Here is a 23,493-nt window from a genome sequence, read left to right as displayed (position 1 = left end):
TGCAAGTTAAAACTTCTATGCAAAGTCGAAGCCATTTATCAACAACCCCCAGAAACACAGCCGACTTCGCTGGGCCCGAGCTCATCTTAGATGGACTGATGCAAAGTGGAAAAGTGTTCTGTGGTCTGACGAGTTCACATTTCAAATTGTTTTTGGAAACTGTGGACGTCGTGTTCTCCGGACCAAAGAGGAAAAGAACCATTCGGCCTGTTCTAGGCGCAAAGTTCAAAAGCCAGCATCTGTGATGGTAAGGGGGTGTATTAGTGCCCAAGGCATGGGTAACTTACATGTGTAAGTGTGAAGGCACCATTAATGCTGAAAGGTACATACAGGTTTTGGAGCAACATATTTTGCCATCCAAGCAAGGTCTTTTTCATGGACGCCCCTGCTTATTTCAGCAAGACAATGCCAAGCCACATTCTGCACGTGTTATAACAGCGTGGCTTTGTAGTCCAGATCTGTCTCCCAATGAAAATGTGTGGCGCATTATGAAGCCTAAAATACCACAACGGAGACCCCGGACTGTTGAACAACTTAAGCTGTACATCAAGCAAGAATGGGAAAGAATTCCACCTGAAAAGCTTCAAAAGTTGGTCTCCTCAGTTCCCAAACGTTTACTGAGTGTTGTTAAAAGGAAAGGCCATGTAACACAGTGGTAAAAATGCCCCTGTGCCAACTTTTTTGCAATGTGTTGCTGCCATTAAATTCTAAATTAATAATTATTTGCAAAAAAAAAATGTAGTTTCTCAGTTCGAACATTAAATATCTTGTTTTTGCAGTCTATTCAATTGAATATAAATTGAAAAGGATTTGCAAATCATTGAATTCTGTTTTTATTTACGATTTACACAACGTGCCAACTTCACTGGTTTTGGGTTTTGTTTATAATGTAGTAACAGACACTTTCATAACAATATGTATAAGACTATAAGGCTTCCTGGTACTGTACTGTCTCAGGCAAACGCTCTGGGCCTTACCAACCGAAAGGTTGGTGGTTCAAGCCCACCCAGGGACGAAGTCTTTTCTGCTGCAGGACTTCGGTTTAGACTGAGAACCACAGGTTCAGGCCTAAAACAAAAAAATGAAACTTGGGGTGGAATCACCACTAACTAAGTCAAAGGCTAAAAATCATGATTCGCAAGAACTCAATAGTTTTCCAGACCGAGGACCACCACATAGACTGTGTACCCCTAACTTATACAGTATATTTTGTATGAAAGGTTGTTGTTGTTTTTTATAACTCAATTGGTCCTATATATACCTTGTTATTTTGCAATACCAAAATATTCAAATAATACAAAATTTTATTTATTTAATTGCAGGTGGAATTTAAGTAAGAAATATGATTACAGAACGTTTCACAGCCCACCTGTTGTGGACTGATGGCCTTGTCTGCTAATTATACAAGTCTCTGTGGCGCAATTGGTTAGCGCGTTCGGCTGTTAACCGAAAGGTTGGTGGTTCAGGCCCACCCAGGGACGAAGTGTTTTTACTGCAGGACTTAGGTTTAGACTGAGAACCACAGGTTCAGGCCTAAAACAAAAAAAATGAAACTTGGGGTGGAATGACCTCAAGGCTAAAAATCATGATTCGCCGTAACTCAATAGTCTTCCAGACCGAGGACCACCACATAGACTGTGTACCCCTAACTTATACAGTATATTTTGTATGAAAGGTTTTTTTTTTTTTTTCATAAATCAATTGGTCCTATATATACCGTGCTATTGTGCAATACCAAGATATTCAAATAATACAAAAGTTTATTTATTTAATTGCAGGTGGAATTCAAGTAAGAAATATGATTAACCGAACATTTCACAGCCCAACTGTTGTGGACTGATGGCCCTGTCTGCCAATTAAACAAGTCTCTGTGGCGCAATCGGTTAGCGCGTTCGGCTGTTAACCGAAAGGTTGGTGGTTCAAGCCCACCCAGGGACGAAGTCTTTTCTGCTGCAGGACTTCGGTTTAGACTGAGAACCACTGGTTCAGGCCTAAAACAAAAAAATTAAACTTGGGGTGGAATCACCACTAATCGGTCAAAGGCTAAAAATCATGATTCGCAAGAACTCAATAGTTTTCCAGACCGAGGACCACCACATAGACTGTGTACCCCTAACTTATACAGTATATTTTGTATGAAAGTTTTTTTTTTTTTTTCATAAATCAATTGGTCCTATATATACCGTGTTATTGCGCAATACCAAGATATTCAAATAATACAAAAGTTTATTTATTTAATTGCAGGTGGAATTTAAGTAAGAAATATAATTGACCGAACATTTCACAGCCCACTTGTTGTGGACTGATGGCCCTGTCTGCCAGTTAAACAAGTCTCTGTGGCGCAATCGGTTAGCGCGTTCGGCTGTTAACCGAAAGGTTGGTGGTTCAAGCCCACCCAGGGACGAAGTCTTTTCTGCTGCAGGACTTCGGTTTAGACTGAGAACCACAGGTTCAGGCCTAAAACAAAAAAATGAAACCTGGGGTGGAATCACCACTAACTAAGTCAAAGGCTAAAAATCATGATTCGCAAGAACTCAATAGTTTTCCAGACCGAGGACCACCACATAGACTGTGTACCCCTAACTTATACAGTATATTTTGTATGAAAGGTTGTTGTTGTTTTTTATAACTCAATTTTTCCTATATATACCTTGTTATTTTGCAATACCAAAATATTCAAATAATACAAAAGTTTATTTATTTAATTCCAGGTGGAATTTAAGTAAGAAATATGATTAACAGAACGTTTCACAGCCCACCTGTTGTGGACTGATGGCCTTGTCTGCTAATTATACAAGTCTCTGTGGCGCAATTGGTTAGCGCGTTCGGCTGTTAACCGAAAGGTTGGTGGTTCAGGCCCACCCAGGGACGAAGTGTTTTTACTGCAGGACTTAGGTTTAGACTGAGAACCACAGGTTCAGGCCTAAAACAAAAAAAATGAAACTTGGGGTGGAATGACCTCAAGGCTAAAAATCATGATTCGCCGTAACTCAATAGTCTTCCAGACCGAGGACCACCAGAAAGACTGTGTACCCCTAACTTATACAGTATATTTTGTATGAAAGGTTTTTTTTTTCTTTTCATAAATCAATTGGTCCTATATATACCGTGTTATTGCGCAATACCAAGATATTAAAATAATACAAAAGTTTATTTATTTAATTGCAGGTGGAATTTAAGTAAGAAATATAATTGACCGAACATTTCACAGCCCAACTGTTGTGGACTGATGGCCCTGTCTGCCAATTGAACAAGTCTCTGTGGCGCAATCGGTTAGCGCGTTCGGCTGTTAACTGAAAGGTTGGTGGTTCAAGCCCACCCAGGGACGAAGTCTTTTCTGCTGCAGGACTTCGGTTTAGACTGAGAACCACTGGTTCAGGCCTAAAACAAAAAAAATGAAACTTGGGGTGGAATCACCACTAACTAAGTCAAAGGCTAAAAATCATCATTCGCAAGAACTCAATAGTTTTCCAGACCGAGGACCACCACATAGACTGTTTACCCCTAACTTATACAGTATATTTTGTATGAAAGGTTGTTGTTGTTTTTTATAACTCAATTGGTCCTATATATACCTTGTTATTTTGCAATACCAAAATATTCAAATAATACAAAAGTTTATTTATTTAATTGCAGGTGGAATTTAAGTAAGAAATATGATTAACATAACGTTTCACAGCCCACCTGTTGTGGACTGTCTGCCAATTAAACAAGTCTCTGTGGCGCAATCGGTTAGCGCGTTCGGCTGTTAACCGAAAGGTTGGTGGTTCAAGCCCACCCAGGGACGAAGTCTTTTCTGCTGCAGGACTTCGGTTTAGACTGAGAACCACAGGTTCAGGCCTAAAACAAAAAAATTAAACTTGGGGTGGAATCACCACTAATCGGTCAAAGGCTAGAAATCATGATTCGCCATAACTCAGTAGTTTTCCAGACCGAGGACCACCAGATAGACTGTGTACCCCTAACTTATACAGTATATCTTGTATGACATTTTTTATTTTTTTAATAACTCAATTGGTCCTATATATAACTTGTTATTGTGCAATACCAAGATATTCAAATAATACAAAAGTTTATTTATTTAATTGCAGGTGGAATTTAAGTAAGAAATATGATTAACCGAACGTTTCACAGCCCACCTGTTGTGGACTGATGGCCTTGTCTGCTAATAATACAAGTCTCTGTGGCGCAATCGGTTAGCGCGTTCGGCTGTTAACCGAAAGGTTGGTGGTTCAAGCCCACCCAGGGACGAAGTCTTTTCTGCTGCAGGACTTCGGTTTAGACTGAGAACCACTGGTTCAGGCCTAAAACAAAAAAATGAAACTTGGGGTGGATTCACCACTAATCGGTCAAAGGCTAAAAATCATGATTCGCAAGAACTCAATAGTTTTCCAGACCGAGGACCACCACATAGACTGTGTACCCCTAACTTATACAGTATATTTTGTATGAAAGGTTGTTGTTGTTTTTTATAACTCAATTGGTCCTATATATACCTTGTTATTTTGCAATACCAAAATATTCAAATAATACAAAAGTTTATTTATTTAATTGCAGGTGGAATCAGTCCACCTGTTGTGGACTGATGGCCTTGTCTGGCAATTAAACAAGTCTCTGTGGCGCAATTGGTAAGCGCGTTCGGCTGTTAACTGAAAGGTTGGTGGTTCAAGCCCACCCAGGGACGAAGTGTTTTTACTGCAGGACTTAGGTTTAAACTGAGAACCACAGGTTCAGGCCTAAAACAAAAAAAATGAAACTTGGGGTGGAATGACCTCAAGGCTAAAAATCATGATTCGCCGTAACTCAATAGTCTTCCAGACCGAGGACCACCACATAGACTGTGTACCCCTAACTTATACAGTATATTTTGTATGAAAGGTTTTTTTTTTTTTTCATAAATCAATTGGTCCTATATATACCGTGTTATTGCGCAATACCAAGATATTCAAATAATACAAAAGTTTATTTATTTAATTGCAGGTGGAATTTAAGTAAGAAATATAATTGACCGAACATTTCACAGCCCAACTGTTGTGGACTGATGGCCCTGTCTGCCAATTGAACAAGTCTCTGTGGCGCAATCGGTTAGCGCGTTCGGCTGTTAACTGAAAGGTTGGTGGTTCAAGCCCACCCAGGGACGAAGTGTTTTTACTGCAGGACTTAGGTTTAAACTGAGAACCACAGGTTCAGGCCTAAAACAAAAAAAATGAAACTTGGGGTGGAATGACCTCAAGGCTAAAAATCATGATTCGCCGTAACTCAATAGTCTTCCAGACCGAGGACCACCACATAGACTGTGTACCCCTAACTTATACAGTATATTTTGTATGAAAGGTTTTTTTTTTTTTTCATAAATCAATTGGTCCTATATATACCGTGTTATTGCGCAATACCAAGATATTCAAATAATACAAAAGTTTATTTACTTAATTGCAGGTGGAATTTAAGTAAGAAATTTAATTGACCGAACATTTCACAGCCCAACTGTTGTGGACTGATGGCCCTGTCTGCCAATTAAACAAGTCTCTGTGGCGCAATCGGTTAGCGCGTTCGGCTGTTAACCGAAAGGTTGGTGGTTCAAGCCCACCCAGGGACGAAGTCTTTTCTGCTGCAGGACTTCGGTTTAGACTGAGAACCACAGGTTCAGGCCTAAAACAAAAAAATGGAACTTGGGGTGGAATCACCACTAACTAAGTCAAAGGCTAAAAATCATGATTCGCAAGAACTCAATAGTTTTCCAGACCGAGGACCACCACATAGACTGTGTACCCCTAACTTATACAGTATATTTTGTATGAAAGGTTGTTGTTGTTTTTTATAACTCAATTGGTCCTATATATACCTTGTTATTTTGCAATACCAAAATATTCAAATAATACAAAAGTTTATTTATTTAATTGCAGGTGGAATTTAAGTAAGAAATATGATTAACAGAACGTTTCACAGCCCACCTGTTGTGGACTGATGGCCTTGTCTGCTAATTATACAAGTCTCTGTGGCGCAATTGGTTAGCGCGTTCGGCTGTTAACCGAAAGGTTGGTGGTTCAAGCCCACCCAGGGACGAAGTGATTTTACTGCAGGACCTAGGTTTAGACTGAGAACCACAGGTTCAGGCCTAAAACAAAAAAAAATGAAACTTGGGGTGGAATGACCTCAAGGCTAAAAATCATGATTCACCGTAACTCAATAGTCTTCCAGACCGAGGACCACCACATAGACTGTGTACCCCTAACTTATACAGTATATTTTGTATGAAAGGTTTTTGTTTTTTTTCATAAATCAATTGGTCCTATATATACCGTGTCATTGTGCAATACCAAGATATTCAAATAATACAAAAGTTTATTTATTTAATTGCAGGTGGAATTTAAGTAAGAAATATGATTAACCGAACATTTCACAGCCCAACTGTTGTGGACTGATGGCCTTGTCTGCCAATTAAACAAGTCTCTGTGGCGCAATCGGTTAGCGTGTTCGGCTGTTAACCGAAAGGTTGGTGGTTCAAGCCCACCCAGGGACGAAGTCTTTTCTGCTGCAGGACTTCGGTTTAGACTGAGAACCACAGGTTCAGGCCTAAAACAAAAAAATTAAACTTGGGGTGGAATCACCACTAATCAGTCAAAGGCTAAAAATCATGATTCGCCATAACTCAGTAGTTTTCCAGACCGAGGAACACCACATAGACTGTGTACCCCTAACTTATACAGTATATCTTGAATGACATTTTTTTTTTTTTTTAATAACTCAATTGGTCCTATATATAACTTGTTATTGTGCAATACCAAGATATTCAAATAATACACAAGTTTATTTATTTAATTGCAGGTGGAATTTAAGTAAGAAATATGATTAACCGAACGTATCACAGCCCACCTGTTGTGAACTGATGGCCCTGTCTGCCAATTAAACAAGTCTCTGTGGCGCAATCGGTTCGCGCGTTCGGCTGTTAACCTAAAGGTTGGTGGTTCGAGCCCACTAATATATATCTATATACATACACACATACATATATGTACTGTATGTGTGTGTATATATGTATATATATATATATATATATATATATATATATATATATATATATATATATATATATATATATATATATATATATATATATATATGTATATATATATATATATATATATACACACACACACAAGTTTATATATATATACATATAGATATGTATATATATATATGTATAAATGTATACAGCGTGGCTGTATAAGTTAGGGGGACATATATATATATATATATATATATATATATATATATATATATATATAAATATATATACATATATATGTATATATGTGTATATATACACATATCTATATGTATATATACATGTGTGTGTATATATATATATATATATAAATATATATATATATACACATATATATATATATATATATATATATATATATATATATATATATATATATATATATATATATATATATATATATATATATATATATATATATATATATATATACACACACATGTATATATACATATAGATATGTGTATATATATACACATATATACATATATTTATGTATAAATTAGGGATGTCCCGATACAACTTTTTCACTTCCGATACGATACCGATATTGTAGCCTTGAGTATTGGCCGATACCGATATTAATACGATACGATATAGGCACGAATCATACATTGATTTATTCCTTATTTTGTTGTGTGGAATGTTAGAAAAGGCTTGATAAAGTGATGTTACTGTTACTGTTACTGATGTTGTAGTCTTAAAACAGAAAACAGCAGTCAGCAAGAGTAGGTATAGGAAAAACTGACCCATTTATTATTAACCAATTGGTTACATAAATGTTAACCTTCAACATAAGAGTATTAAATATAAATGATAAACGGGTTATACTTGTATAGCGCTTTTCTACCTTCAAGGTACTCAAAGCGCTTTGACAGTATTTCCACATTCACCCATTCACACACACATTCACACACTGATGGAGGGAGCTGCCATGCAAGGCGCTAACCAGCACCCATCAGGAGCAAGGGTGAAGTGTCTTGCCCAAGGACACAACGTATGTGACTAGGATGGTAGAAGGTGGGGATTGAACCTCAGTAACCAGCAACCCTCCGATTGCTGGCACGGCCACTCTACCAACTTCGCCACACCGTCCCGTATTACCTCAACAAATCCAATAAAAACAAAATGTTATATTTAAAGTGCAAAATAACCACTAATACCAACATAATTATACAATTGAATAGAATAAATTAACAATAAATTAGAAGACCCTGAAAAATAACCTAAATAAATCCAATTTTAAAAAAACAAAAACGTTTTAAAGTGCAAACAATTCAAGTTCACTTCAGTTATTTTTTTACTGTCAGCATATGTTGGTAACAACTGTGGGCAGGGACAAAAACAACAATAACAACACAATATTGTCCACTGTCCAACTGCTCTAAGTTAAAGAGTTCACAGCTCCAGTTTCACTGACTGACTGTGCCCAAAACAATGTAGTAATTACTCTTAGTCTTCACTGAAGAATAGTGTAAACACAATAAACATATCACTCTAATAACAAGAGCATAAAACAAATAATAATCAGTCAGTGCTGACTACACTTACTCCTCCTCCTCCTCCACTATCTGCAGTCCGAGCATAATGTGGAGATTTTTTTTTAAGAAAATAAGCATTTCAGCATGCTGTGCGGCAGTACACTTTTTAACCTCTTCGTGTATCTGGGGTATAGTTTTTTCTACAATGTAGTGGCGGCTAGGAATAATGTAGCGAGGTTCGAGGTGCTCCATTAAGCGTTTAAACCCGACATTACTCACCGCCGACAGGGGCTGGTCATCAAGCACAATAAACTGGGCTATCTTTTCTGTTATGGCCATTGCCTTTTTCCTGTCCCGTGGTAGTTTGTCACGTCTTGCAAAGCTTTCGGCCAGCGTGGGTTGCTGAAGCGAGCCAGAGGTTTGTTGCTTCGCCTTGCTGCTCTCGCGAAAATCCTCATGTTCTTTTTTGTGGTGTTTTTTCAAATGTGCGAAGAGGTTGCTTGTATTGAACCTTCCCGGTTCTGTCCCTCCACGGGACACTTGCGCCTGACAAATGTTGCCTTTAGCAGCAACGTCTTTGTCCGAGTTTAGGTTAAAATACTTCCACACCGCCGACATCACTACAACACGCGTTGTCGTTGTTGTGATCACGTGGGCTGTGCATGCTGGATCAGAGACGCTATTCTTCCGCGGCCGGCACCAACGTTAATTAAAGGCCTACTGAAATGAATTTTTTTTATTTAAACGGGGATAGCAGATCTATTCTATGTGTCATACTTGATCATTTCGCGATATTGCCATATTTTTGCTGAAAGGATTTAGTATAGAACAACGACGATAAAGATTGCAACTTTTGGTATCTGATAAAAAAAAAGGCTTGCCCCTACCGGAAGTAGCGTGACGTAGTCAGTTGAACATATACGCAAAGTTCCCTATTGTTTACAATGATGGCCGCATGAAGTGAGAGAGATTCGGACCGAGAAAGCGACAATTTCCCCATTAATTTGAGCGAGGATGAAAGATTTGTGGATGAGTAAAGTGCAAGTGAAGGACTAGTGGGGAGTTGAAGCTATTCAGATAGGGAAGATGCTGTGAGAGCCGGGGGTGACCTGATATTCAGCTGGGAATGACTACAACAGTAAATAAACACAAGACATATATATACTCTATTAGCCACAACACAACCAGGCTTATATTTAATATGCCACAAATTAATCCTGCATAAAAACACCTGCGTGTTTGTTACGCTAGCTCCTAGCTCCTCTGCTAGCTCCTAGCTCCATAGAACACGCCAATACAATTCAAACACCTGATCAACACACACAATCACTCAGCCCAAAAGACCGTTCACCTAACCCAAGGTTCATAAAGCTTATATATTTTTAAAAAGTTACGTACATACGCAAAAAAAAGTTGCGCACATACGGTCAAGCGATCAAATGTTTAGAAGCCAAAGCTGCATACTCACAGTAGCACGTCTGCGTCTTTGTCATCCAAATCAAAGTAATCCTGGTAAGAGTCTGTGTTGTCCCAGTTCTCTACAGGCGTCTGTGTATCGAAGTCAAAAGTCCTCCTGGTTAGAGTCTCTGTTATCCGAGTTATTCTATCTTGAGTGTATCTTTCGGGAATGTAAACTAAGAAGCGCCGGCTGTGTACTGTTGTTGCTGACTACGTTCGAAAAATACGTCCATTTCGCACCGACAACTTTCTTCTTTGCTTGCTCAGCTTCCTTCTCCATAATGCAATGAACATGATTGCAACAGATTCACGAACACAGATGTCCAGAATACTGTGGAATTATGAAATGAAAACAGAGCTTTTTCGTATTGGCTTCAATGTGGAAGGCATACCCGTGTTCGCCGGGCCACGTCACGCGCATACGTCATACTCAGAGGCGTTTCGAACCGGAAGTTTAGCGGCAAATTTAAAATGTCACTTTATAAGTTAACCCGGCCGTATTGGCATGTGTTATAATGTTAAGATTTCATCATTGATATATAAACTATCAGACTGCGTGGTCGGTAGTAGTGGGTTTCAGTAGGCCTTTAAGGGGCATTGCCGCCACCTACTGTGTTGGAGTGTGATCAAACTAGAGTCACATGGACAGCTTATATCTGAGCGCTTATATCAGAGTTTTTAGATTCAGTCCGATAAAATCCGATATTCACTTTTTTGGCTAATATCGGACTGATTTCCGATATCAATATCGGATCGGGACATCCCTAGTATAAATGTATACAGCGCGGCTGTATAAGTTAGGGGGACATATATATATTGTATATATGTATATGTTTGGCTCAGCCAGACTGGAGCAAGAGGGGATAGAAAGAGAAACAAAGGAAGATAGAGGGGGATGCGGGGACGAGAGGGGGATAGACAGAGAGAAACAACAACAACAACAACAACAACAGAACAGCATCAGCAAATACAATATAAAAATACCAATAGAAATAGCATCATTGATAATGAATAATAATAATAATGATCTCTATTATTAATAATACAATTGTTTCAAATTTAACATTACACATATGTAATAATAACCTGAATTACAAAAGAAAACAGATAAATGGAAAGGAAGAAGGAAAAACTAACTATATTAACCTTGTAGATTGTTATAGTACCAATAGGTTAAGCTTAATCAGTGTGCCGTGTTTTAACCAGTTTCTTCTGGGGGGAACAACGTTAATATATGTTTGATGAAACGTGATTATATGCATGAAGTGTAGTATGCATGTGTGCTTGCGTATGTACAGTATGTTTATATGGGGTATGTGTGTGTGGATGTATGTACCGTGTGTGTGCATATATGTACTGTATTTGTGTATGTATGTACTGTATTTGTGTATGTATGTGGGAGCATAGGTACGTATGTATGTGGGTAAGTACCACAAAGGTCAAAGAAGTATGTATGTATGAATGAATGAATGAATGAATATACTGTACATAATAATGTACAAATACTTGTGTGTATGTATTTGTATGTACAATATATTTGTCTCCCAGTGTGTGCGGGAGCCAAAGTACAGCCCCAGCCACTCAGAGAGCCCAACCCAAAACAGTAGGTGCAGTAATATTGAAATTATATAATACATTAATATTGATTGATTTCAGTAATCAATAATGCTGAAATCATCAAATCACCAAGTCATATATTTGCAGCTAAAACAATAACAAGCAGAGGTACAGTACTGTCGTAAAACAGGGTGCAGCTGGTGCTTGGGGTAGAAGATGACCAAAGTACTTACACATCCTTGGAGGCTTCAGCTGGCCCTGAAAGTGTAGAAAAAGAGCTTGTTAATCTTTATGGTTAAAGGTAATTGGCCTATGTTCTAATTAAACCAATCAGGTGACTTTGATGGATTTATTTGTAATGTAGTCAACGTCAAATTAGAGGTCAATAAATTAATGCAAAGTTTGCATGATCCATTTTCTACCGCTTGTCCCTTTTACTGTTTCTAAATTGGTCCTAAAATACATTTCTAATGAAATAAATCATTAACAAACAGGCGGTGTATAACTTATTACAGATATTTCATAATCATATTAAACAATGTGCAATTTAATTTGTTGCCGGTAGTTTATTTCATTTATACATTTTTGATTATTTATGTTTGATCATTTTCCTACTTTTTAGTTTTAGTTACCAATTGCTCTGTTTATTGCTGTTCTGAGTGTTGCTGGTGGTGGTTTTGGAATTGGATTGCATTGTTTTGGTATTGCTTTGTATTATTTTGTTGGATTGATTAATAAAAAATAAATAAAATTAAATTTAAAAAATTTAAAAATTAAAAAATTAAAAAAATTAAAATAAAAATCGATTTTTGAAAAATGAGAATCGATACTGAATCGTACAACGTGAGAATCGCGATTTGAATTTGAATCGATTTTTTCCCACACCCCTAGTTGTATAGTATACCGGTACTAGTAAAGTACCGCGATACTAATGAACCATATTTGGTACTATACCGCCTCGGAAAAGTACCGGTCCCCCCAGCCTCCCCTTTTTTTTCATTGTGACATTGCTGGTTTTACGAGCAGAGGAGCATGTTCGGCAGCGCACAATCACAGAGTACTTACAAGCAGACACAGTGTGGAGACAGAAAAGGGACAATGGACGCATTTTGGCTTAAAACTAACGATAAAAGTGAAGTTATAACACTGAAACGCCCTCAGGAAGAGGGGCTTTAAAACATGGCTAGCAGCTAACATCAATCCACAGTGGGCAGTGTTTTAGCTACTTCTAAATCACTAATCCTTGTCTCCATGGCGACAAATAAAGTAAGTTTCTTACAAGTACCATTATCATCGGAGGAGGAGGAATAGCTAAACATGCTTCACTACACACCGTAGGAGGATACAATAGCTCACCGGCGTCACAATGTAAACAAATGCCATGGGTGTATCTACACCTGACATCCACTGTAATGATACTAAGTACAAGTGTATATCTAGTCGATACTACATTGATATTTTTTAGCATCACAAAATCTCGTTTCCTTTTTTAACAATTCATATTGTGTTTATAAACTCAGTAAATATGTCCCTGGACACGAGAGGACTTTGAATATGACCAATGTATGATCCTATAACTACTTGGTATCGGATCGAAACATAAATTTGTGGTATCATGCAAAACTAATGTAAAGTATCCAAACAACAGAAGAATAAGTGATTATTACATTTTAACAGAAGTTTAGATACAACATTTTAAACAGAAAATAAGCAGATATTAACAGTAAATGAACAAGTAGATTAATACTCCATTTTTGTACTGCTTGTCCCTCATAATTTTGACAAAATAATAGAATTGATAAATGACACAATATATTACTGCATACGTCAGCAGACTAATTGGGAGCCTTTGTTTGCTTACTTACAACTAAAAGATACGTTGTCTAGTATGTTCACTATTTTATTTAAGGACAAAACTGAAATAAGAAACATGTGTTTAATGTACCCTAAGATTTGTTGTTAAAATAAAGCCAATAATGCCATTTTTTGTGGTCCCCTTTCTTTAGAAAATTATTGAAATACATTTTGGTACCGGTACCAAAATATTGGGACAACCCTAGTCCAGAGTCTCCAGTTTTCTGTTGCCCTTTTTTTCCCTACTGCCCCCAGTCTCTTTTGGGATAAATGTGTCTTCTTATTGTGGCCAAAATAGCCAAGGAGTAAACACAAGAAACCCTCAATCTCCTTCATTTTTGCTGTTTGTTAGCATGTCTCCTTCTAGCGCAAACCTGGGCAAAATATGGCCCGCGGGCCACATGCGGCCCATTAAGATTTTCAATCCGGTCCGGGACGTTCAACATAATTTTTTTAGACCTTTAACATCAAAACTGTGGCCGCCATTATTGTGTGCAGTGCTGTTTTTAAATGACCGTAAATCATGAACTATAGAAAGTATTTCAATGGTTGAAATCTGCGCATTTGGGTGTTATAGGAGTTATTACGGTAATCTACGTCACAGCAGCTCAGACGAGGAACAAAGCAAAGTGGGCAGGGTTTGTTTTCAGAGCAGCCAGCCCGAAACGAATGTGTCAGAAACAGATGCGGAGGCAAATTTTTACAACAAATGTCTGCATAAAAGTGAGAATGTATCATACTGTAGGTGTTTATTACCCTTTGTTTGTTACATTTGTGTTGTGTTTTGCTTGATTGTGAAAGATACACAACTATCGAGGAGCTGGTCTGAGAAGTAAAAGAGGAGCGATGTTAATATGTTAATATTCAGTGTTTTATTGTTCATAGTTAAAGTTAAAGTTAAAGTACCAATGATTGTCACACACACACTAGGTGTGGCAAAATGTGTCCTCTGCATTTGACCCACCCCCCTTGTTCACCCCCTGGGAGGTGAGGGGAGCAGTGGGCAGCAGCAGTGCCACCCCCGGGAAATTTTTTGGGTGATTTAACCCCCAATTCCAACTTTTGATGCTGAGTGCCAAGCAGGGAGGTAATGGGTCCCATTTTTATAGTGTTTGGTATGACTCGGTCGGGGTTTGAACTCACGACCTACAGATCTCAGGGCGGACACTCTAACCACTAGGCCACTGAGTAGGTGTAGTTCATCCATCCATCCATCTTCTTCCGCTTATCTGATGTCTCCCCAGCCACTTCGTCCAGCTCCTCCCGGGGGATCCCGAGTAGTTCCCAGGCCAGCCGGGAGAGATAGACTTCCCAACGTGTCCTGGGTCTTCCCCGTGGCCTCCTACCAGTCGGACGTGCCCGAAACACCTCCCTAGGGAGGCGTTCGGGTGGCATTCTGACCAGATGCCCGAACCACCTCATCTGTTAATATTGTAAATCCCACTGTCCATCTGTAGAAAACTCTTGTGGATGTACTACCAGTCTGTGGTTGCCAGTGTTCTGTACTATATCGTAGTGTGCTGGGGGGGCAGTATATCTAAGAAGGACAGCTCCAGACTGGAGAAACTGATGAGGCGGGCCGGTTCTACGATCGGAATAAAACTGAACTCACTGGTGACGGTGGCAGAGAAGAGGACTGTGGAAAAACTAGTGAGCATCCTGGATGATGCCAGTCACCCTCTGCATAGCGTTATCAGTAGCCAGAGGAGCCTGTTCAGGGCTAGAGTGCTCCATCCCAAGTGCAGGACTAATAGACTCAAAAACTCCTTTGTCCCACACGCCATTAGACTGTACAACTCCTCTCTGGATAATATTTTTCTATTTTGTTTCCATTTATACCCCCATTATTTACTTTGTACTTTTTAAATGCGATCTCAATACTGTACACTGCTGCTGGAATTGTAATTTTCCTCAGGGAACTCTCCTGAAGGAATCAATAAAGTACTATCTATCTATCTATCTATTTACTATCTATCTTTATTTTACCATACATTTTGGGTGTCCCATTCAGTAAAAAACTGTAAAATTCCATTCCGTTTTTTGGAGGTGGTCTGTCATAACTTTTTTGGAATTCTATCAGACATTGTGACTTTGCTATTAGTGTTCCTGCAAAAAAGGGACCCAAACACACATACTGTACAGCGGCTTTTTACAGCTATATGTGTATATATAATTTATACACACATTCACATTATCATATCATATCATATTACTGGCTCACCTGCACTGGCTTCCTGTGCACTTAAGATGCGACTTTAAGGTTTTACTACTTACGTATAAAATACTACACGGTCTAGCTCCATCCTATCTTGCTGATTGTATTGTACCATATGTCCCGGCAAGAAATCTGCGTTCTAAAAACTCTTGCTTATTAGTGATTCCCAGAGCCCAAAAAAGGTCTGAGGTCTGTAGAGCGTTTTCTATTCAAGCTCCAGTACTCTGGAATGTTCTACCGGTAACAGTTAGAGATGCTACCTCAGTAGAAGCATTTAAGTCCCATCTTAAAACTCATTTGTATACACTAGCCTTTAAATAGACCCCCTTTTTAGACCAGTTGATCTGCCGTCTCTTTTCTGCTCTGCCCCCCTCTCCTTCGTGGAGAGGTTATTAGGTGACCACAGATGAGACGCCAGCTGTTCAAAGTCGGGACCCGAGGTGCACCACTCATTTGTGCATCAGTTGATGACGTCTCTGCGCTGCTGACTTGTCTCCACTCAAGATGATCCCCCGCTGGCCCTACTATGGACTGGACTCTCACACTATTAACTCGATGCACTCGATGTCCATTGCACCGGTCGCCCAGGGGGGGTCGCCACATCTGTGGTCCCCTCCAAGGTTTCTAATTGTATCCCATTGGGTTGAGTTTTTTTCTTGCCCTGATGTGGGATCTGAGATGTCGTTGTGGCTTGTGCAGCCCTTTGAGACACTTGTGATTAAGGGCTATATGAATAAACTTTGACATTGGCCCCCCCCAGACACATTTTCTTCTCTCAATGTGGCCCCCGAGTCCAAATACTAGCCCAGCTCTGTTCTAGCGTGTGCGTTTAATGCATTGTGGTTTTTGCATTTTTTCCGCGAGACTGTTCTGCAGTGAAAAACCGACTGTACCGTCTGTGGATTTTTCAACTCGCAAAAACAATGAGCCAGCACGAGGTGATTTAGGGATGTTCTGAGGAGGCAGAGACCTCGTGGACCTGGAGGTAAATCTCCAGAAGTTGGTTTCACCTCAGTTACGCAGCAGACAATGGAGTTGTTCTGCGGTGGATTTGATAGGTGGTGTTATCTGTCACCACCACGAGGGCTATAATCCTGGTGCTGTGGGCTCCATTACATGCAGGACATTGGGAAAAGAGTCCAAAAGAAAACAGAAAAATGGCATCAGTGGGCACAACTGTGACTTTCCCTTCTTTGCGTCCAAACGATGCTTGAGAAGTCTGCTGACATGACACAGGGCCCCATTCAGAGGCCACACAAAAGCTCATTCATGTCTCAGGATCCTATCTGCGTCAACAGGAGCGGGGATGCGCAGAGGCGGTCACTTGAGTTCTCTGCCTTGAAATTGGGGAGGGACAAAAAATGCTGCGCCTGATTTGACTGTGATTTGATATAGTTGCTGCGAGTAAACAGCTTTGCCTGGAAAACTGTCACTGTGTTGTGACAAAGTTTGGAGGTAGCTTCTTCCCTTGTGCCTCTGCATGCGCTCTAAAATGTTGGCGTGTCATTCTTGTCATACTGGAGTTTACCGCCAACTAGGGTTGTACGGTATAGAGTATACCGTGATACTAATGAATCATATTCTGTACTATACCGCCTCTAATGAATTTCCCCACGGGGATCAATAAATCTATCTACCGGTAATCTAATCTAAAAAGTACCGGTCCACCACCCCTCCGCCACCCCGTTGGTTTTACGAGCAGACAAGCGTGTTAGGCAGCGCACAATCACGGAGTACTTACAAGCAGACACAGTGTGTAGACAGAAAAGGGTGAACGGACACATTTTGGCTTAAAAACTAAAGATAAAGGTGAAGTTAGGGCTGGGCGATATATCGATATAGTCGATATATCGCGGGTTTGTCTATGTGTGATATAGAAAATGACTATATTGTGATATTCGAGTATACGTTCTCAGGCAGTTGCTTTTAGCTGCGGGCATTACACTACAGGCGTTTCCCACTCTTTGTCGTCTCTCCTTCTCACAGAGACATAAACAAGCGCATCTTCTTACATACGTCACATACGTATACGCCCTCGCAGAGCAGAGAGGTAGTGACATGGGTAACATTAGCTTTGATGCTAACGGTGCGTTGTGAGTGGTAATACGAGACAAAGAAGGTGTGAATCTGGTAACAAATGAAGGAAGAATTAATTCCCAAGAAAAACAGCACGGGGTCCATCGTCTGGCGGTGGTTTGGCTTCAAGCAGGAATATGTTGAACAATTATGCGGCAAAAGCGTTGCTACAAAAAGTAGCACCACTGCTAATTTGTAGCATCATTTGAAAAGTCACCCGCTAGAGAATGAAGAGCGCTTTAAACTGCATGTCAACATCTCCGTTCGGTGCCACACCAACAAAATGCCCAAGCAACAATTTCCAGATCAACACCGTATAAAAAAAAAATCGACAACAGAAGGAGATAACATCGTTTACCATGAATTGATTTACGTGGACACCGACTTAAACAAAACGTATTTGTTTGTTACCATTTAGTGGCCAATTATACGGAATATGTACTGTACTGTGCAATCTACTAATAAAAGTTTCAATCAATCAATCAGTCCGCAGGAACCTACCACAGAACGAAGGACATATACTATTTGATTTCCTATTATGCAGCTCATTTTTATTTGACAGTTATTGAAATATCTTGTGTGACATCATGCCCAAAAGTGCACTTTATTTGTTTTTAACTATTGTAGTGGCGTTCTGTACAAAAAGTGCACTTTAATTTAGTGTTGTTTTTATATGTCATCTTAGTGACGACATGCACAAAAGTGCACTAATAGCTTGTTTTAAAATGTCTCTGACAATCTTGCACTTTCTGTTTTGAAATGACATGAATGTTTGTGCCACTGCTTAATAACTGTTTAATAAATACAGTTTTGGTCAATTGACTTAGTTGTGATTTTCCCTCTCTACATGAAAGTTTAAAATGACCATATATTAATGCAGTATGAAGAAGATTGTTTTAATGTAGACACATAGAATCATCATACTGCTGTGATTATAAGCATCAAGTGTTCATTCAAGGCTAAGGCAAAATATTGCGATATATATTGTGTATCGTGACATGGCCTAAAAATATCGAGATATTAAAAAAAGGCCGTATCGCCCAGCCCTAGGTGAAGCTATAACATTCAGTCACGCTCGGATGGGCATGGCGCAGCCGAACGAGACTGTTGACCGCACAAATCGACTCCGACATCTTGTACAGAAAAGTCTGAAGCCGCTATAGCTGCCAACTGTTCATCATTTTCGCCAGTTGTCACGCCCTGCAGACGGAATTGCCATTTGTCCAAATACTTTTGTCCACGTCTGGAGCATGACCTCGCCAGTGCTGTCACCATGTAAGCAGTGTTGGTTGTATTTGTGCTGCAAGGTGTCTAATGTAGGACAGCATGTTGTTCAACTGGCAGCCTGGGGGCCAAATCCACAACACAGGCCCCCGAGTTCAGTTGAAAACGTGGGAGGAAAACATTTTTGCAGCCAATTCCTAAAAACACTATAGTGCTCCTGTTGTGTAGAGGAACTTAAACCACTGTAAACACGTTGCCACTTTAACCCTGCCAGCAAACAGAACATTGCAGTCCTAACTTGTGAGTTACATAACTGAGGCGTTCCTCAAGGCACCCCTTTAAGTCCTCTTCTTTCTGGCAGTTATGCATTTTTTTTGTAATGTGATTTATGTAAGTAAGGTGTTTCTTCAGCATGTTTACTTCACATGCAGTCAGTAGTCGTTTGTTCAACTTCTTCAGTTATACTAGTGGTGTTCCTCAAGGTTCCGTTTTAGGTCCTCTCTTTTGGGTTATTACAATGGTGGCTTGTGAGCTCCGGTCAAACACTTGTGAGGGATTCACATGTGTGCAGAAGGTCCTCAAAAACAGGAGAGAGCTCATGTACAGTACATCCACAAAGTATTCACAGCGCTTAACTTTTTCCACCTTTTGTTATGTTTCAGCCTCATTCCAAAATGGAATAAATCTTTTTTTGTCCTCAAAATTCTACACACAATTCCCCATTATGACAATGTGAAAAAATTTTTTATTTTTTATTTTGCAAATGTATTAAAAAGCAAAAAAAACATAAAAAAAATCTCATGTACATCAGCATTCACAGCCTTTGTTCAATACTTTGTTGATGCACCTTTGGCAGCAATTACAGCCTCAAGTCTTTTTGAATACCATGCCAAAAGCTTGGCACACCTATCTTTGGCCCATTCCTCTTTGCAGCACCTCTCAAGCTCAAACAGGTTGGATGTGAAGCGTTGGTTTTCATCCAGGATGTCTCTGTACATTGCTGCATTCATCTTAGTCTAGTCAGGGAGGTGACCAAGAACCCAATGGTCACTCTGTCAGAAATACAGCATTGCTCTGTGGAGAGAGGAGAACCTTCCAGAAGGACAGTCCACCAAGATACATCCTGGATGAAAACCAACGCCTCCCATCCAACCTAAAGGAGCTTGAGAGGTTACGTTTGGTTGATATCAGCACTTCAGTCATCAACAATAATATAATCTGAGAAATGGACATTGAAACAGTGTAGGTCTGACTTAGTAGGATATGTACAGCGAGCAGTGAACATAGTGAGCTCAGAAAACATAAGAACAAGTATATACATTTGATTATTTACATTTGATTAATTACAATCCGGGGAGGTGGGATGTGGTGGGGGGTTAGGCTAGGGTTGTAGTTGCCTGGAGGTGGTCTCTGAGTGCGGTTTTGAAGGAGGGTAGAGATGCACTTTCTTTTACACCTGTTGGGAGTGCATTCCATATTGATGTGGCATAGAAGGAGAATGAGTTAAGACCGGAATCTGGGTTTAACATGGTTTGTGGAGCTCCCCCTGGTGTTGTGGTTATGGCGGTCATTTACGTTATGGAAGTAGTTTGACATGTACTTTGGTATCAGGGAGGTGTAGCGGATTTTATAGACTAGGGTCAGTGCAAGTTGTTTTACTCTGTCCTCCACCCTGAGCCAGCCCACTTTGGAGAAGTGGGTAGGAGTGAGGTGTGATCTGGGGTGGAGGTCTAGAAGTAACCTGACGAGCTTGTTCTGGGATGTTTGGAGTCTAGATTTGAGGGTTTTGGAGGTGCTGGGGTACCAGGAGGTGCATGCGTAATCGAAAAAGGGTTGAATGAGAGTTCCCGCTAGATTCTTCATGGTGCTTTTGTTGAGGTGGCGACTTGTCCTTCCGCCCATGGGCAGCTGAGATAGGCTCCAGCATCCCCCACGACCCCAAAAGGGACAAGCGGTAGAAAATGGATGGATTGAGTTTACAAACATGGCAGCTGTCAGTTTGAGCAAATAGGCTAGCCTAGCATGATGTCGCTGTTAACATGTGAGTTAGCACTTTAGTTCACTAGGCTATGCTAGCGTTGAGAACGTGTATGGCATATTTTACATTGAACAAGTGCAGTGTAAAAAAACAAAAACAAAAACAGGCTTTACTACACATCCTAAAATAAAGCATTCGCATCTACAGGCGTGGAAGCTGGATATTTTTCTTCAGCAAATGGGCTATTGCTGCTAAAATGTGACTTTGCCATATTGGCACTGTGGTAACATGCCATTTTTGACAGAAATCTGCATCAAAAACATAGTAAAAGTATTTTTTTATGAATGAAACCATAAGCGTGAACAGTAAGCACCATGAGGAGGAAGGGGCAAATACGAGTGGCAAGCACTTCAAGTATTTTGCAACAGAATTTGACACATTCCAACATGCCTGGCCCATTACTTTAGGACATCAGATATGATGGTGACATCAATAAACATCTATAACTGACAGAGCAGTGACAACACATTGTAATCCCCACCAGCTCTGGTGCCGATACTCAAATTCCTAAAGAAAAACAAACAAAATAACCACTCACCCCCTCCTGAGGTGCTGGCGGCCGACGAATTCCCACAACCCATTTTTGCATCGATGCAGCCACGGTCCGAACGTCAGACGCCCGCCGAGAAGAGGGAAGAGGATGAGCAACACATTAGGAGGAGGAGAGGGAAGGTCAAGGAAGCGTCTCCCACGGTTACGCTGCGAGTGAGGCAGTGATCACACAGAGAGGGGCTTTTATATATACATGTGGCGGGGGGGGGGGGGGGGGGGGGGGTGCTTCACATGATTTCCCTACACCCTGACATGGTTGCCCTGGAAACCAGGAAGGTGGGGCGGGGGAAGGAGGTGACCAATAGGGAGCTTTCTTCGTACTGTATTATTATTATGTACAGTCATTCAGTCATTTACAGCAAGTCTGAGCCTTGAAGAGAAACGTCTATAGCAGTGGTCCCCAACCACTGGTCCGGGGACCGGTACCGGTCCGTGACGCATTTGCTACCGGGCCGCAGATAATTTATAAACGACTGCATTTTCTCCGACTTAACTTTCGCCTGTCCCACTAGACACACCAAGAAGTTTGTTACTAGATGTACAATTACACTCCTCATACTAAGTTACCTTTTGTTATATTTATTATAACTTTATGACATGATACAATGCACATTAATGAACATATAATAATAATAATAATAATAATAATAATACATTTTATTTATAAGGCGCCTTTCTGGGCACTCAAGGACAAAGTACAAGATCAAAACAATAAAATCAAATTGGATAAAAACAACAATAATAACAACAACAAAGATAGAGAAGAAAAGATGATTATAATGAATAAGCAATCAGGAATAGGTGTACAATAATGCCTACATTAAACCGGTCTGTGGTGCAAAACAAGTTGGACTGAGTGGGCGTTAATGTCGAACCGCGGCGGAAACGTCGTGGACGATTTTTAAACTCCCTGGCCTCAAGTTTCTCCTTGTCAAAATATACTCAGTGAGAAACAACTATCACCTGAGAAAGTTTGAAAAAGATAAAGGATTGTTTAGGAAATAATGCATCCTTTCGGACGTGGGCGGAGTGCATGTATAAAAAGTAGTGCTGTCAAATGTTTATTGATTTTAATCAGATGAATCACACTTCTGCATTTGGATTATCCGTGATTAATTGCAGTGAATTACTTGCTTAATAAGACCCTGATATTTTGACGCAAATGCAATTTCAGCATGTAATAACCAGGGCCGATTTAACCTAAGGGAGGGGCTGGGGGTGAACAACAGTCCCCCTACGACCCGACCCCCGTCCAAAAACACAGTTTGAAAAACAACAACATGAATTTACTCAACAGGACAGCAACGATGCAAAAATATCACAAATAGTTTTGTTCATAAATACATCTTTTGTCGCGTCTGTGCGAGTGTAATAGGAGCCAGTCTATTTCAGGTAAAGTGTTGGGGATCCGGTAGACTGCCTTGTGTTTTAGCTCAATAGTAGTACTCTTGTTACGGCGCACGCGCAGTCTGTTTCTCCCTCATCAGCGGGAGCACCGAGAGGCTCTGCTGTGAGCTCCACAGGACACGCCCCCGCGCATGCCGCACAGACCGCGTCCACGCGTCGCCGCAGCCGGAGACAATCTGCAATCAGCACACCTGGGTCTAATCAGACAAGCAGCATAAGGACCAGTGGACCCAAGGATCCTTGCGGGAACTTAGTTTCTCGATGGTGAACCGTAAGCGTCAAGCTTTATGCTCTCTCCTTGTTTCCTCTCTGTGGCTTGACTTGTCCCCTGTCTTCTCCCGTGTGCCCGCAGTGTTTTCCTTCCGTTGCCCTAGATCTCGACTGCCTCCCTCGTTTCTCGACTCCTCGCTCGCCCCCGGACTCTGACGTCTCTCTTTGCCCCACGGACCTCTCGCGGATCTTGAACCCCTTTTGCCTTGCCCTCTTTGGACTTGTCTGCGTCCTCATCCAACATCACGGTAATACACAACAGCTAACTACACACATAGTCTAACACCACTCACTC

General features: G+C 40.3%; 1 long non-coding RNA gene and 12 other non-coding genes across 13 annotated transcripts in view; 12 read left to right on the top strand and 1 right to left on the bottom strand.

Annotated features, from left to right (window-relative positions):
- The window catches only part of LOC133641563 (uncharacterized), a 73,689-nt gene extending 52,068 nt beyond the window's left edge, over nt 1–21,621 (bottom strand). The window contains exons 1-2 of the long non-coding RNA XR_009824301.1: nt 21,508–21,621; nt 11,796–11,820 (exon numbers count right to left, since the gene is read on the bottom strand). This is a non-coding gene — a long non-coding RNA (uncharacterized LOC133641563). The remainder of the gene's footprint in view (nt 1–11,795; nt 11,821–21,507) is intronic.
- On the top strand, nt 1,408–1,481 carry trnan-guu (transfer RNA asparagine (anticodon GUU)). Its single transcript has one exon. It is a non-coding gene; the product is annotated as a tRNA-Asn (tRNA).
- Nucleotides 1,865–1,938, top strand: trnan-guu (transfer RNA asparagine (anticodon GUU)). Its single transcript has one exon. It is a non-coding gene; the product is annotated as a tRNA-Asn (tRNA).
- On the top strand, nt 2,331–2,404 carry trnan-guu (transfer RNA asparagine (anticodon GUU)). The gene has a single exon. It is a non-coding gene; the product is annotated as a tRNA-Asn (tRNA).
- On the top strand, nt 2,798–2,871 carry trnan-guu (transfer RNA asparagine (anticodon GUU)). The gene has a single exon. It is a non-coding gene; the product is annotated as a tRNA-Asn (tRNA).
- trnan-guu (transfer RNA asparagine (anticodon GUU)) lies at nt 3,255–3,328 on the top strand. Its single transcript has one exon. It is a non-coding gene; the product is annotated as a tRNA-Asn (tRNA).
- On the top strand, nt 3,714–3,787 carry trnan-guu (transfer RNA asparagine (anticodon GUU)). The gene has a single exon. It is a non-coding gene; the product is annotated as a tRNA-Asn (tRNA).
- trnan-guu (transfer RNA asparagine (anticodon GUU)) lies at nt 4,178–4,251 on the top strand. Its single transcript has one exon. It is a non-coding gene; the product is annotated as a tRNA-Asn (tRNA).
- trnan-guu (transfer RNA asparagine (anticodon GUU)) lies at nt 4,611–4,684 on the top strand. Its single transcript has one exon. It is a non-coding gene; the product is annotated as a tRNA-Asn (tRNA).
- On the top strand, nt 5,067–5,140 carry trnan-guu (transfer RNA asparagine (anticodon GUU)). The gene has a single exon. It is a non-coding gene; the product is annotated as a tRNA-Asn (tRNA).
- On the top strand, nt 5,523–5,596 carry trnan-guu (transfer RNA asparagine (anticodon GUU)). Its single transcript has one exon. It is a non-coding gene; the product is annotated as a tRNA-Asn (tRNA).
- trnan-guu (transfer RNA asparagine (anticodon GUU)) lies at nt 5,990–6,063 on the top strand. The gene has a single exon. It is a non-coding gene; the product is annotated as a tRNA-Asn (tRNA).
- On the top strand, nt 6,447–6,520 carry trnan-guu (transfer RNA asparagine (anticodon GUU)). The gene has a single exon. It is a non-coding gene; the product is annotated as a tRNA-Asn (tRNA).
- Nucleotides 21,622–23,493: the final 1,872 nt, after the last annotated feature.

This window comes from Entelurus aequoreus, linkage group LG24 (assembly GCF_033978785.1).
Source record: "Entelurus aequoreus isolate RoL-2023_Sb linkage group LG24, RoL_Eaeq_v1.1, whole genome shotgun sequence".
Lineage (NCBI taxonomy): Eukaryota > Metazoa > Chordata > Actinopteri > Syngnathiformes > Syngnathidae > Entelurus > Entelurus aequoreus.
The sequence above is the reverse complement of the archived record's forward strand: the minus strand, read 5'-3'. Positions and strand labels throughout refer to the sequence as shown.